The following is a 9860-nucleotide window of genomic DNA, read 5'->3' as shown; positions in this document are numbered from 1 at the left end:
ACTACTGATGAATCCATCCATAGAAAGGCCATTAAGAAAAAGTTCTTAGGAAAAATTTAGAACTTATAAAAAAGTGAAGGAAAAAAAGGTATCCATAATATTGTCACCGAGAAGCAATGAAGTCTAAAGAAGGTAAACCTATTTGCCCTAATTCTAATATGCCCTTGTCCTAACAAAAGGCAATACAGCATAGTGTCAAAGGGCCTCAAGCACCAGATTTGTCTGGATTCATGGTCCTGGTTCAGTTATTCGTCAACTGTGTGACCTGATCCGTGAAGTGGGCATTGATTAAAATAATGCATGTAAAGTGCCTGTCAGATAGCGAGTGAGTAATACATGTTCATTCAAAATTCCTGTTCCAAGTGCAAAGAGCAAAGCAAAGGCAGGCAGGGAGATTTTATTCAGCTTTCTCTTTTTGAAGTCTCCTTGGTTTTGGAACTTCCACCCTCTCCTGTTCTGAGGTGCCCCCAGGTCTGACCTCCTCCTGGCCCAACAACTAACAGGTAGATATTTTGCTGAAATGGTCAGGAAGTCATGGAAGGGCAGTTTACAGGTAAAAAATAGTTCTTTGAACTCAGGCTTCCTAAGCTAAGGGGTTTCCAGCTTTTTTACCACTAAGAACCCTTTTAGTTATTTTCCCCCAGAGTAGTGGAGGATTTGTGTATGCAATAAAACTGCATTTATTAACCAATGCTTGCTTCATTTTCCTTTAAAAAAATAATTGAATCCAAATCCTGTATAACAGCCAACCCAAGCTTCTGCCCAGCCTGAGCCTATCAGCATTGCCTCGCTGTGTGTTAGGATTCTATGAAAGCAAAGAAGTAACTGCCAAAGGACCCTGGGAAGCCTGAGGAAAGGTTAAACGTGATTGATGTTGGGTCTTTGGCAATAATGAAAACAGCTCAAAGACCCCTATCACTATTGAGGACCCGGGGTCTGGGACCCCAGGTTGTAAACCACCACCTCAATTGATAGGCCCTGGAATACTTTTTTAAAAGAGGAGAGTAAACTGATAGAAGAGCACTCTGTAACTGTTAAATACATCTCACATACCTAGGAAATGCCAGGTGTTAGGGAGTCAACGGAAGTTCTGTAAGCATCTAAAATGGTATGGATGGTGATAAAAGTGATAAAAGTTGATTTCTATAGATTTGTATCTATAAAAATCTGAATTTAGATAGAGGGGTGTGATTGAGTTCCCCCAGGCAAGGTAGCTATCACCTCCTCGAGGCAGCCCGCCTTCCTCTTTCCTGTAATTTCCCCATGCTTCTATCCACTGTGGCATTAATCACACCGTGGACTGTTGGAGATTGGAGACTGTGTCTTTTTCACTCTTGTAAACTCAGCCCCCAGACAGGGCTTGGCCCAGAGCAGCTCAATCAATGCCTGTTGCATGGATAGAAATGGCAGAAGGAGCAGACAGGAGCACTTCTCAGTTGTAAGTCACATGTTCATGTCCTCTCTGTGAGTGGGGGAGGGGAGAACATTTATTGAGCATCTATGATGAACTAGGTTGTGCTATGGGCAACCTATAAGCTTTATTTTAATTAATCCTCACAATCTCTCTCTCTCTGAATTAGACGTTATTACTTCCATTCAAAGAGCTGAAGGCTCTGGTGCTTTGCTGGTTGCTCAGAAGAGGCTGTGGGGCTGGGAGGCGACAGGGAAGCCAAATAGACATGGATGTCTACAGGATTTACAACCACTGGGATCTTTGCCTTGGCCTTGGCTGGGAGGCCCTGAGCACATAACTCTTAGGGGTGCTTCCAGGGATAGGACTGTTCTCACTATACTTAGCAATTGCAGTCCTCCACGCCCCTCCCAGTATCGGGCCGCTCTCAATTTCCACCTCTGCCTCTCAAAGGTACTCCCCTGCAGAACACCAAAATATCATCTTTGACCATGGACTTTAATCAAAGGTGGGATGACTGGTTGTCTTCAGAGCATTTCTGGAATTGCCCAGAAATACAGACCTTCTGTGAGGCAAGAGGGAGCCAGAGGAAGTTCTTATCCAGCCCTCAAAGATGGGTATCTGAGGTTAGCACTTTCCTGCCTGGCCCAAAGCCTGACACCTTTCTAACTACGCACCCCTTAGCTAGGCAATCAAAGCCATCTACAACCTGTTGCCAACCTAACCAATACTGTTTCATTATTATTATTTTAGTGTTTTAGTTTTTACAACTTTATTGAGGTATAATTGAGGAACAATAAACTTCACACATTGAAAGTGAGGAGTTTATATAAGTATACACCTGTGAAACCTTCCCCAAAGTCAAGGTGATGAACACGTGCATCACCCCTGAAAATTTATCCCCGCCCGCCTCTTCCCCATCCCCTTAACTGAATCCTTGCTCTACACCCAGGCTGGTCCTACCCAGATTCCGCCTCCCAGATTCTTCTCCCTGAGTTTTTCCCTCATCCTGCAACCTTCCCTGCTTACCAGGTTCCGGCTCACCATTTCCTTTGTCAGGAAAGCCCCTCCCAGTGCCCTCCATCTGGCTGACTCCCTGAAAGCCTTTCCTGATCCCCTAGTCTGGGCTACATGGCCCCTATCTGGGTTCACATAGCTCCACGTGCTTTCCTCTAACAGGGCGCTTCTCATCCCGGACAGCTCTTGTCCAAGCTCGCTTTTTGGCCCTTGCTCACTTGTCCATCACTTGCAGGAGACTGTGAGCTCGTTCTTCGAAGGGACTGGGTCATTCTCTCTCTGTGTAGCACCGAGCAGTGTCTGGCACCCAGTAGGCCCTCACTCTGTTTGTTGAATGGATTAATCATTAGCTGTTTGCAAAGAATTCTCTCCCCTGTACACTGTGCCCTCCTCCTCTAGGGAAACACTTGGTCCATAGTATTCACTTCTGCATTCTGTGCGCCACCCAATATACTGTTGAGGGCCTGCTCTGTGCCAGGGGCTGAGGATACCACCCATGGTCCCTGCTTTCAAAGAGCCTAAATTAAAGTGGGGAAGACAGGTGATAAACATGCAAGCAAGCAAATTATTTAATTACAGGTTGTGTCAAAGTGCTAGGATAGAGAATAACAGGGCTTAGCAGGTGAAAAACATCCTCCATGATGAAATCACATGTCTTCCTATCCTTTTCTTACCCAAGCAGTTTACCTCTGACCTCCCTTTCTCAGCTTCCATGGATATTTGTAAATATTGCTTTTCCTCCTTTTCCATCTCTTTTTGTTTCTTTTGAGCAAAGCATACCCTTCCATTACTGTCATGAGTTCCAGCCCACTAATTCTCGAGTATTTATTAATTTATATTACCATATTAAGCTTGCTCATTTATTTCCCATATTCTGTAAATTTTTATAGTAGGTACATTCATTGATTCAACTAAAATTTATTGAGTACCTGCTATAAGCAAGGACTGTTTTAAGAGTGGAGGATACAGTGATAAATAAGACAGGTGAGATCCTTGCTCTCATGGAACTTCAGTTGTAGTGGGCAGACAAATAATAAACAAGGAAGTAAACAAACAAGGTAGTTTTAGACCATGTTAAGTGCTACAAAGAAAATTTGAGGGACGATGTATAAGGGACTGTTTCATGTAGGGTGGCCAGGGAAGGTGCCTCTGAAAAGCTGAGCCTGGAGTGAAGAGAAGGAGCTGGCCAAGAGGACATCTGGGGCAAGAGTATCTGAAAAACTGCAAGGCAAGAACGAGGAGTGGGAAGCGAGCCACGGTGCTGAGGCCAGGCGAGCGTGCAGGAGAGCTTGCTGTGTGGCCTGAGACAGGAGAGCGGGTAGCCAGGCAGGGAGCAAATCGTGTGCACAACACATGTTTATTGAATGAACGAATGATCTAATGATCCCAGACTTCAAGTATTGCATCTTACTAGCTTCTTGGCTATATTTTTTTTTCCAGTTTTTAAATTTTTAAATTTATTTCAAAGTTAAACCCAAGACACTTTGACTTCATAGGAAATCCACTGAGAAATGTTTTTCTAGGCTGAACACCTCTTTCCCTTTAGTCTCCCCCAACAGAGCATGTACATGTTACTTTCATTTTATAATCACTGCTGTCCTACCACTATACCAAGATCATCTAAACTCTGTGTGTAGTATTCTGAATGTTCTTAGTTATACCATAACTTCACTAACTGCAAAAGATTTTCTGGGATAACCTGTCACTTGAATTCTTTGGCTACTTTTGAAGATGAAGTCCAAAGAACTGTTAAATGATTCTCCTTTTTGGGGGTGGGTGGTATTTTATAGGCATTAGCAACTAGCACCTGGGGCTGTGCTGATCCCATCTGCCATCACTGGGAGGCAACCTATAAAACCAAAGAATCATTTGATGCAGCAGCCAACTAAGTGACTCAAAACTGAAGGTTAAATTTAAAGAGAACACTAATTTAGAGAAAAAAAGGTAATCCTAGAGGAACTCATTCTAAGCAATCAATCATTATGCCTGTGTGTGTGTGTGTGTGTGTGTGTGTGTGTGTGTAAGGCACAACCAGATCGATTCAGTGCAGCCTGGTAGGTCCCAGATGACACTCCTTTTTGGGAGACAGTGACCTGGGGGAGCAGAATCTGGCAAGTGGCCAGTACCAGTAAGCTTCTTGGCTGTATTTTATTGTATTTACTGTGTCTGGTGCCCATGATGTCGCATTATTTTGCCATCACTCCCTCAGTTGTCATATGATCTGACTCTGTAGCTGAATTTTGGCTTCTTTCCTCTTTCCCTTTACAAAACTCAATTTCATGCCCTTTTATTCAGGTCAGCAACTCTTGAGCCAAATGAAATTTTCTCAGGACTTGTGGAGTGTACTGTCTCTTGCTGAGATCATTTCATTCCAGTATCACAGGCTGTTGCCCCAAAGACAAACACTGCCTGCCAACACCGGCTATGTGCACAACCAGCCGGCATTGCTTTTTTCTCTCCTGGCTCCCAAACTCGCAATCTTCAGTGCAATTTGATGAACACTTACTGAGCAACAATTTTGTGAAGACAAGGCTAGGCACTAGAGGCAGTGGTTAAGGGTGAGAGCTCTGGAGACAGTTCAGGTTTGATGCCTCCAACACTTACTAGGTATGTGAGTTTGAACCTTTGTGAGGCTTGCTTTCCTTATCTATACCGTGGGGGTAATAATAATATCTACCTCATGGATCATCCATGGGGATTGAAATAAATCATGTAACTCTGTCAATCCACTGCTTGACACATAGTGTTCAATAAATGTTAGCTTAAAAAATTTTTTTTTAAATGTGGTTTCTGCCTTCAAAGTGCTATAAGCTAGTGAAATAGATGTACATACAGAGTCAACCAGGACCTGTTGGGTAGATGTGGGGGAGCAGTCAGTATTGACTAGAGCAGGAAGGGAATGAGGGAGGCCTCAAGGGGGCAGCAACTGTGGTGGTGACGTCAGAAGAACAAGCCAGACAGAAGGAATAGCATAAATGTATTATTTCAGTCAAAGCAGCTGTGTACCTGTGTAAAAAACAGTTAATGAACAAGGGCCTGAATATAATACAAGATTGAAAGTAATGAAACCCCTTAAGAGAAATATAAAGTGCAAAGGAAGTCTAGGAGAAAGAGAGCTTAATTCCACTAAGGTACTTTGTATTTCAAGATAGTCTTCAACAAATGGTGCTGGAATAACTGGACATCCACAGGCAAAAAAAAAAAAAAAAAAAAAGAATCTAGACACACACCTTACACCCTTCACAAAAAGTAACACAAAATGGATCATAGATCTAAATGTAAATGCAAAACTATTAAACTCCTAGAAAATAACATTGGGAAAACCAAGATGACCTTCCGTATGGCAATGGCTTTTTAGATACAACACCAAGGGCATGATCCATGAAAGAAATAATTGATAAACTGGACTTCATTAAAATTAAAAACTTCTGCTCTGTGAAAGACAGTTTCAAAAGGATGAGAAGACAAGCCATAGCCTGGGTGAAAATACTTGCAAAAGGCAAATCTGATAAAGGACTGTTATCCAGAGACTTCCCCGGTGGCACAGTAGTTGAGAATCCACCTGCCAATGCAGGGGGGACACGGGTTCGATTCCTGGTCCGGGAAGATCCCCTGTGCTGTGGAGCAACTAAGCCCGTGTGCCACAACTACTGAGCCTGTGCTCTAGAGCCTGGAAGCCACAACTACCGAGCCCACAAAACTAGAGCCCGTGCTCTGCAACAAGAGAAGCCACTGCAACAAGAAGCCTGCGCACCACACTGAAGAGTAGCCCCCGCTCACCGCAACTAGAGAAAGCCCGCATGCAGCAAGGAAGACCCAATGCAGCCAAAAAATAAATAGAATTTTTTTTAAAAAAGGACTGTTATCCAACATATAGAAAGAACTCCTAAAACTCAGTAAGAAAAAAAAAACCTGATTTAAAAAACAGGCCAAAGACCTTAACAGAAATCTCACCAAGGAAGATATACAGATGTCAAATAAGCACATGAAGAGACGCTCAACACCATATGTCATCAAGGAAATGTAAATTAAAACAACAGTGAGATACCGCTACATACCTATTAGAATGGCCCAAATCCAGGATGCTGACAACACCAAATGCTGGTGAGAATGCAGAGCTACAAGAACTCTCATTCATTGCTGGTGGGAATGCAAAATGGTATAACCACTTTGGAGGATAGTTTGGCAGTCTCTTACAAAACTAAACATACTTTTACCATATGTCATAAAGACATCACAAGAAGAGATACGTATAGACCAATATCCCTTATGAATATTAGTGTGAAAATCCTCAACAAAATACTAGCAAATGGAATACAACAGCATATCGAAAGTATGGCACACCATAACCAAGTGGGATTTATCCTAGGAATATGAGTGACTCAGCAAAAGAAAATGAATCAATGTACTACATCATGTTAACAGAATGAAGGGGAAAAAAAGTAAGCTCATTTCAATCGATGCAGAAAAGGCATTTGACAAAAGCCAAAACTCTTTCATGATAAAACCTCTTAGAGGGCTTCCCTGGTGGCGCAGTGTTTAAGAATCCACCTGCCAATGCAGGGGGCATGGGTTCAAGCCCTGGTCCGGGAAGATGCCACATGCCACCGAGCAATTAAGCCTGTGCGCCACAACTACTGAGGCTGCGCTCTAGAGCCCGCGAGCCACAACTACTGAAGCCCGTGCGTCTAGAGCCCGTGCTCTGCAACGAGAAGCCACCGCAATGAGAAGCCTGCGCACCACAATGAAGACTAGCCCCCGCTCACCGCCACTAGAGAAAGCCCGTGCACAGCAACCAAGACCCAGTGCAGCCAAAAAATAAATAAATAAAATAAATAAGTAAAATAATAAAAAAATTAAAAAAAAAAAAGAATCTGCCTGCCAATGCAGGGGACATGGGTTCGAGCCCTGGTCTGGGAAGATCCTACATGCCGCAGAGCAACTAAGCCTGCCTGCCACAACTACTGAGCCTGCGCTCTAGAGCCCGTGAACCATAACTACTGAGCCCAACTGCCACAACTACTGAAGCCTGCACACTTAGAGCCCAAGCTCCGCAACAAGGGAAGCCACCACAATGAGACGCCCACGCACCGCAACGAAACGAGCCCCTGCTCGCCGCAACTAGAGAAAGCCCACGTGCAGCAACGAAGACCCAACACAGCCAAAAAATAAATAAAATAAATAAATTTAAAAAAAAAACCTCTTAGAAAACTAGGAGTAGAACTTCCTCAACATGATAAACAGCATTTAATAAAAACCCACAGAGAACATCATATTTGATGGTGAGACTGAAAGCTTTCTTTTATGATCAAGAACAAGACAAGGATGCCCTCTTTCACTATTGCTATTCAACGCAGTACTAGAAGTTCTAGCCAGAACCATTAGACAAGAAAAAGAATAATAGGCATCCAAATTGGAAAGGAGTAAAACAACATCTATTTATGGATGACATGATCGTATATATAGAAAATTCTAAAGAATCCACAAGAAATCTACTAGGGCTAATAAACAAGTTCAGAGAAGTTGCAGGTTACAAGATCAACAAACAAAAATTTGTTGTGTTTCTATACACAAGCAATGAACAATCTGAAAAGGAAATTAAGAAAGCAATTCCAATTAACAATAACATCCTAAAAGCATAAAATACCTGTAAATAAATGTAACCAAGGAGGTGAAAGAAAGACTTGTACACTGAAAACTACAAAACATTGCTGAAAGAAATTAAATAAGACCTAAATAAATGGAAAGACATCTTGTGTTCATATATAGGAATACTTAATATTGTCAAGATGTTAGTACTACCCAAAGCAATCTAAAAATTCAACATAATTCCTTCCATAATTCATAATTCAAACTTCCAAAAACTTTTTTTGCATAAATGTAAAAACCAACCCTCAAATTCATATGGAATTGCTAGGGACCCCAAATAGACAAAACAGTCTTGAAAAACAAGAAAGTTGAAGGACTCGTACTCCTGATTTGAAAATGCACTACAAACCTACAATAGTCAAAACAGTGTGGTACTGGCATAAGGCTAGACATATAGACCAATGGAGTGGAACTGAGAGCCCAGAAATAAACCTTTACATATATGGCCAACTGGTTTTTGACAAGGGTGCCAGGTCCATTCAAAGGGGAAAAGATAGGTGCCTCAACAGATGGTGCTGGGATAACTGGATTGCCACATACTAAAGAATGAAGTTGGACCCCTACCTCACAGCATATACAAAAATTTACTCAAACTGGATTAACCTAAATATTAGAGCTACAACCATAAAATCTTAGAAGAAAATATAGAGGTCAATCTTCATGACCTTGGATTTGGCAATGCATTCTCAGATATGACATCAAAAGCATGAGCAACAAGAAAGAAAAATAAACTGGACTTCACCAAAATTAAAACTGTGTGTGCATCAATTTTTGTGTGTGCACTATCAATAAAGTGAAAAAGACAACCCACAGAAGGGGATAAAGTACAGTCAATTCTCATTAGTAATTATGTTCTATAAAGTCACCACGAATACTGAACAGATGCTCCTAGGGTTAAGATCCTGGGATCTGGACTTCCCTGGTAGCGCAGTGGTTAAGAATCCACCTGCCAATGCAGGGGATACAGGTTCGAGCCCTGGTCGGGGAAGATCCCACATGCCACAGAGCAACTTAAGCCTGTGCGCCACAACTACTGAGCCCGCATGCCACAGCTTCTGAAGCCCGTGTGCCTAGAGCCCGTGCTCCGCAACGAGAAGCCGCCACAATAAAAAGCCCACGCACCACTACCAAGAGTAGCCCCCACTCGCCGCAACTAGAGAAAGTCCACACGCAGCAACGAAGACCCAACGCAGCCATAAATTAATTAATTAATTAATTAATTAATTAATTTAAAAAAAAGATCTTGGGATCTTCTGGTCATAAGTTTCATCAATCAGTCAATACATAACCTTGCTTTATGTGTTTTTGCTTAAAGACACCTTATTTAATATATATTGATATATACTGTTTATGCATTAACGTTGAATTCACGGCCAACAGCACTATTCCTCATGTCTGAATGAAGCTTATCTAACACACATTTTCTCCACAAGGCACCCCACAGCCTTCTTGCATTTAGGAATGCTAGACAACACTTTGGTACTACACTTGGGGGGGTCATTTTAAACAGTGAACTCACCAACAAAAAACACAAAAATATTTTTAAAGTGGCACTAAACATTACAAAAAGGATGCTTCTTTGCAGTCTGAGAGCTGAAACGAGAGGCAAAACGGCACCTTTTTTGACTTCAGCTGGGAATGTACACACTGGGCAACTCAAATATTTTTGCCACTATGCACAAGCACATGAATGAGCACTAAAGTGCCATGAATATTGATTCGGGGGTTACAGTTAAGTTTTAACAAGTAAAATCTGCATATATAGAATCTGTAAATGAGGATT

The sequence above is a fragment of the Balaenoptera ricei genome, chromosome 17 (genome assembly GCF_028023285.1).
Source record: "Balaenoptera ricei isolate mBalRic1 chromosome 17, mBalRic1.hap2, whole genome shotgun sequence".
In the NCBI taxonomy this organism is placed as follows: Eukaryota; Metazoa; Chordata; class Mammalia; order Artiodactyla; family Balaenopteridae; genus Balaenoptera; species Balaenoptera ricei.
This window is presented reverse-complemented; position numbering follows the sequence as displayed.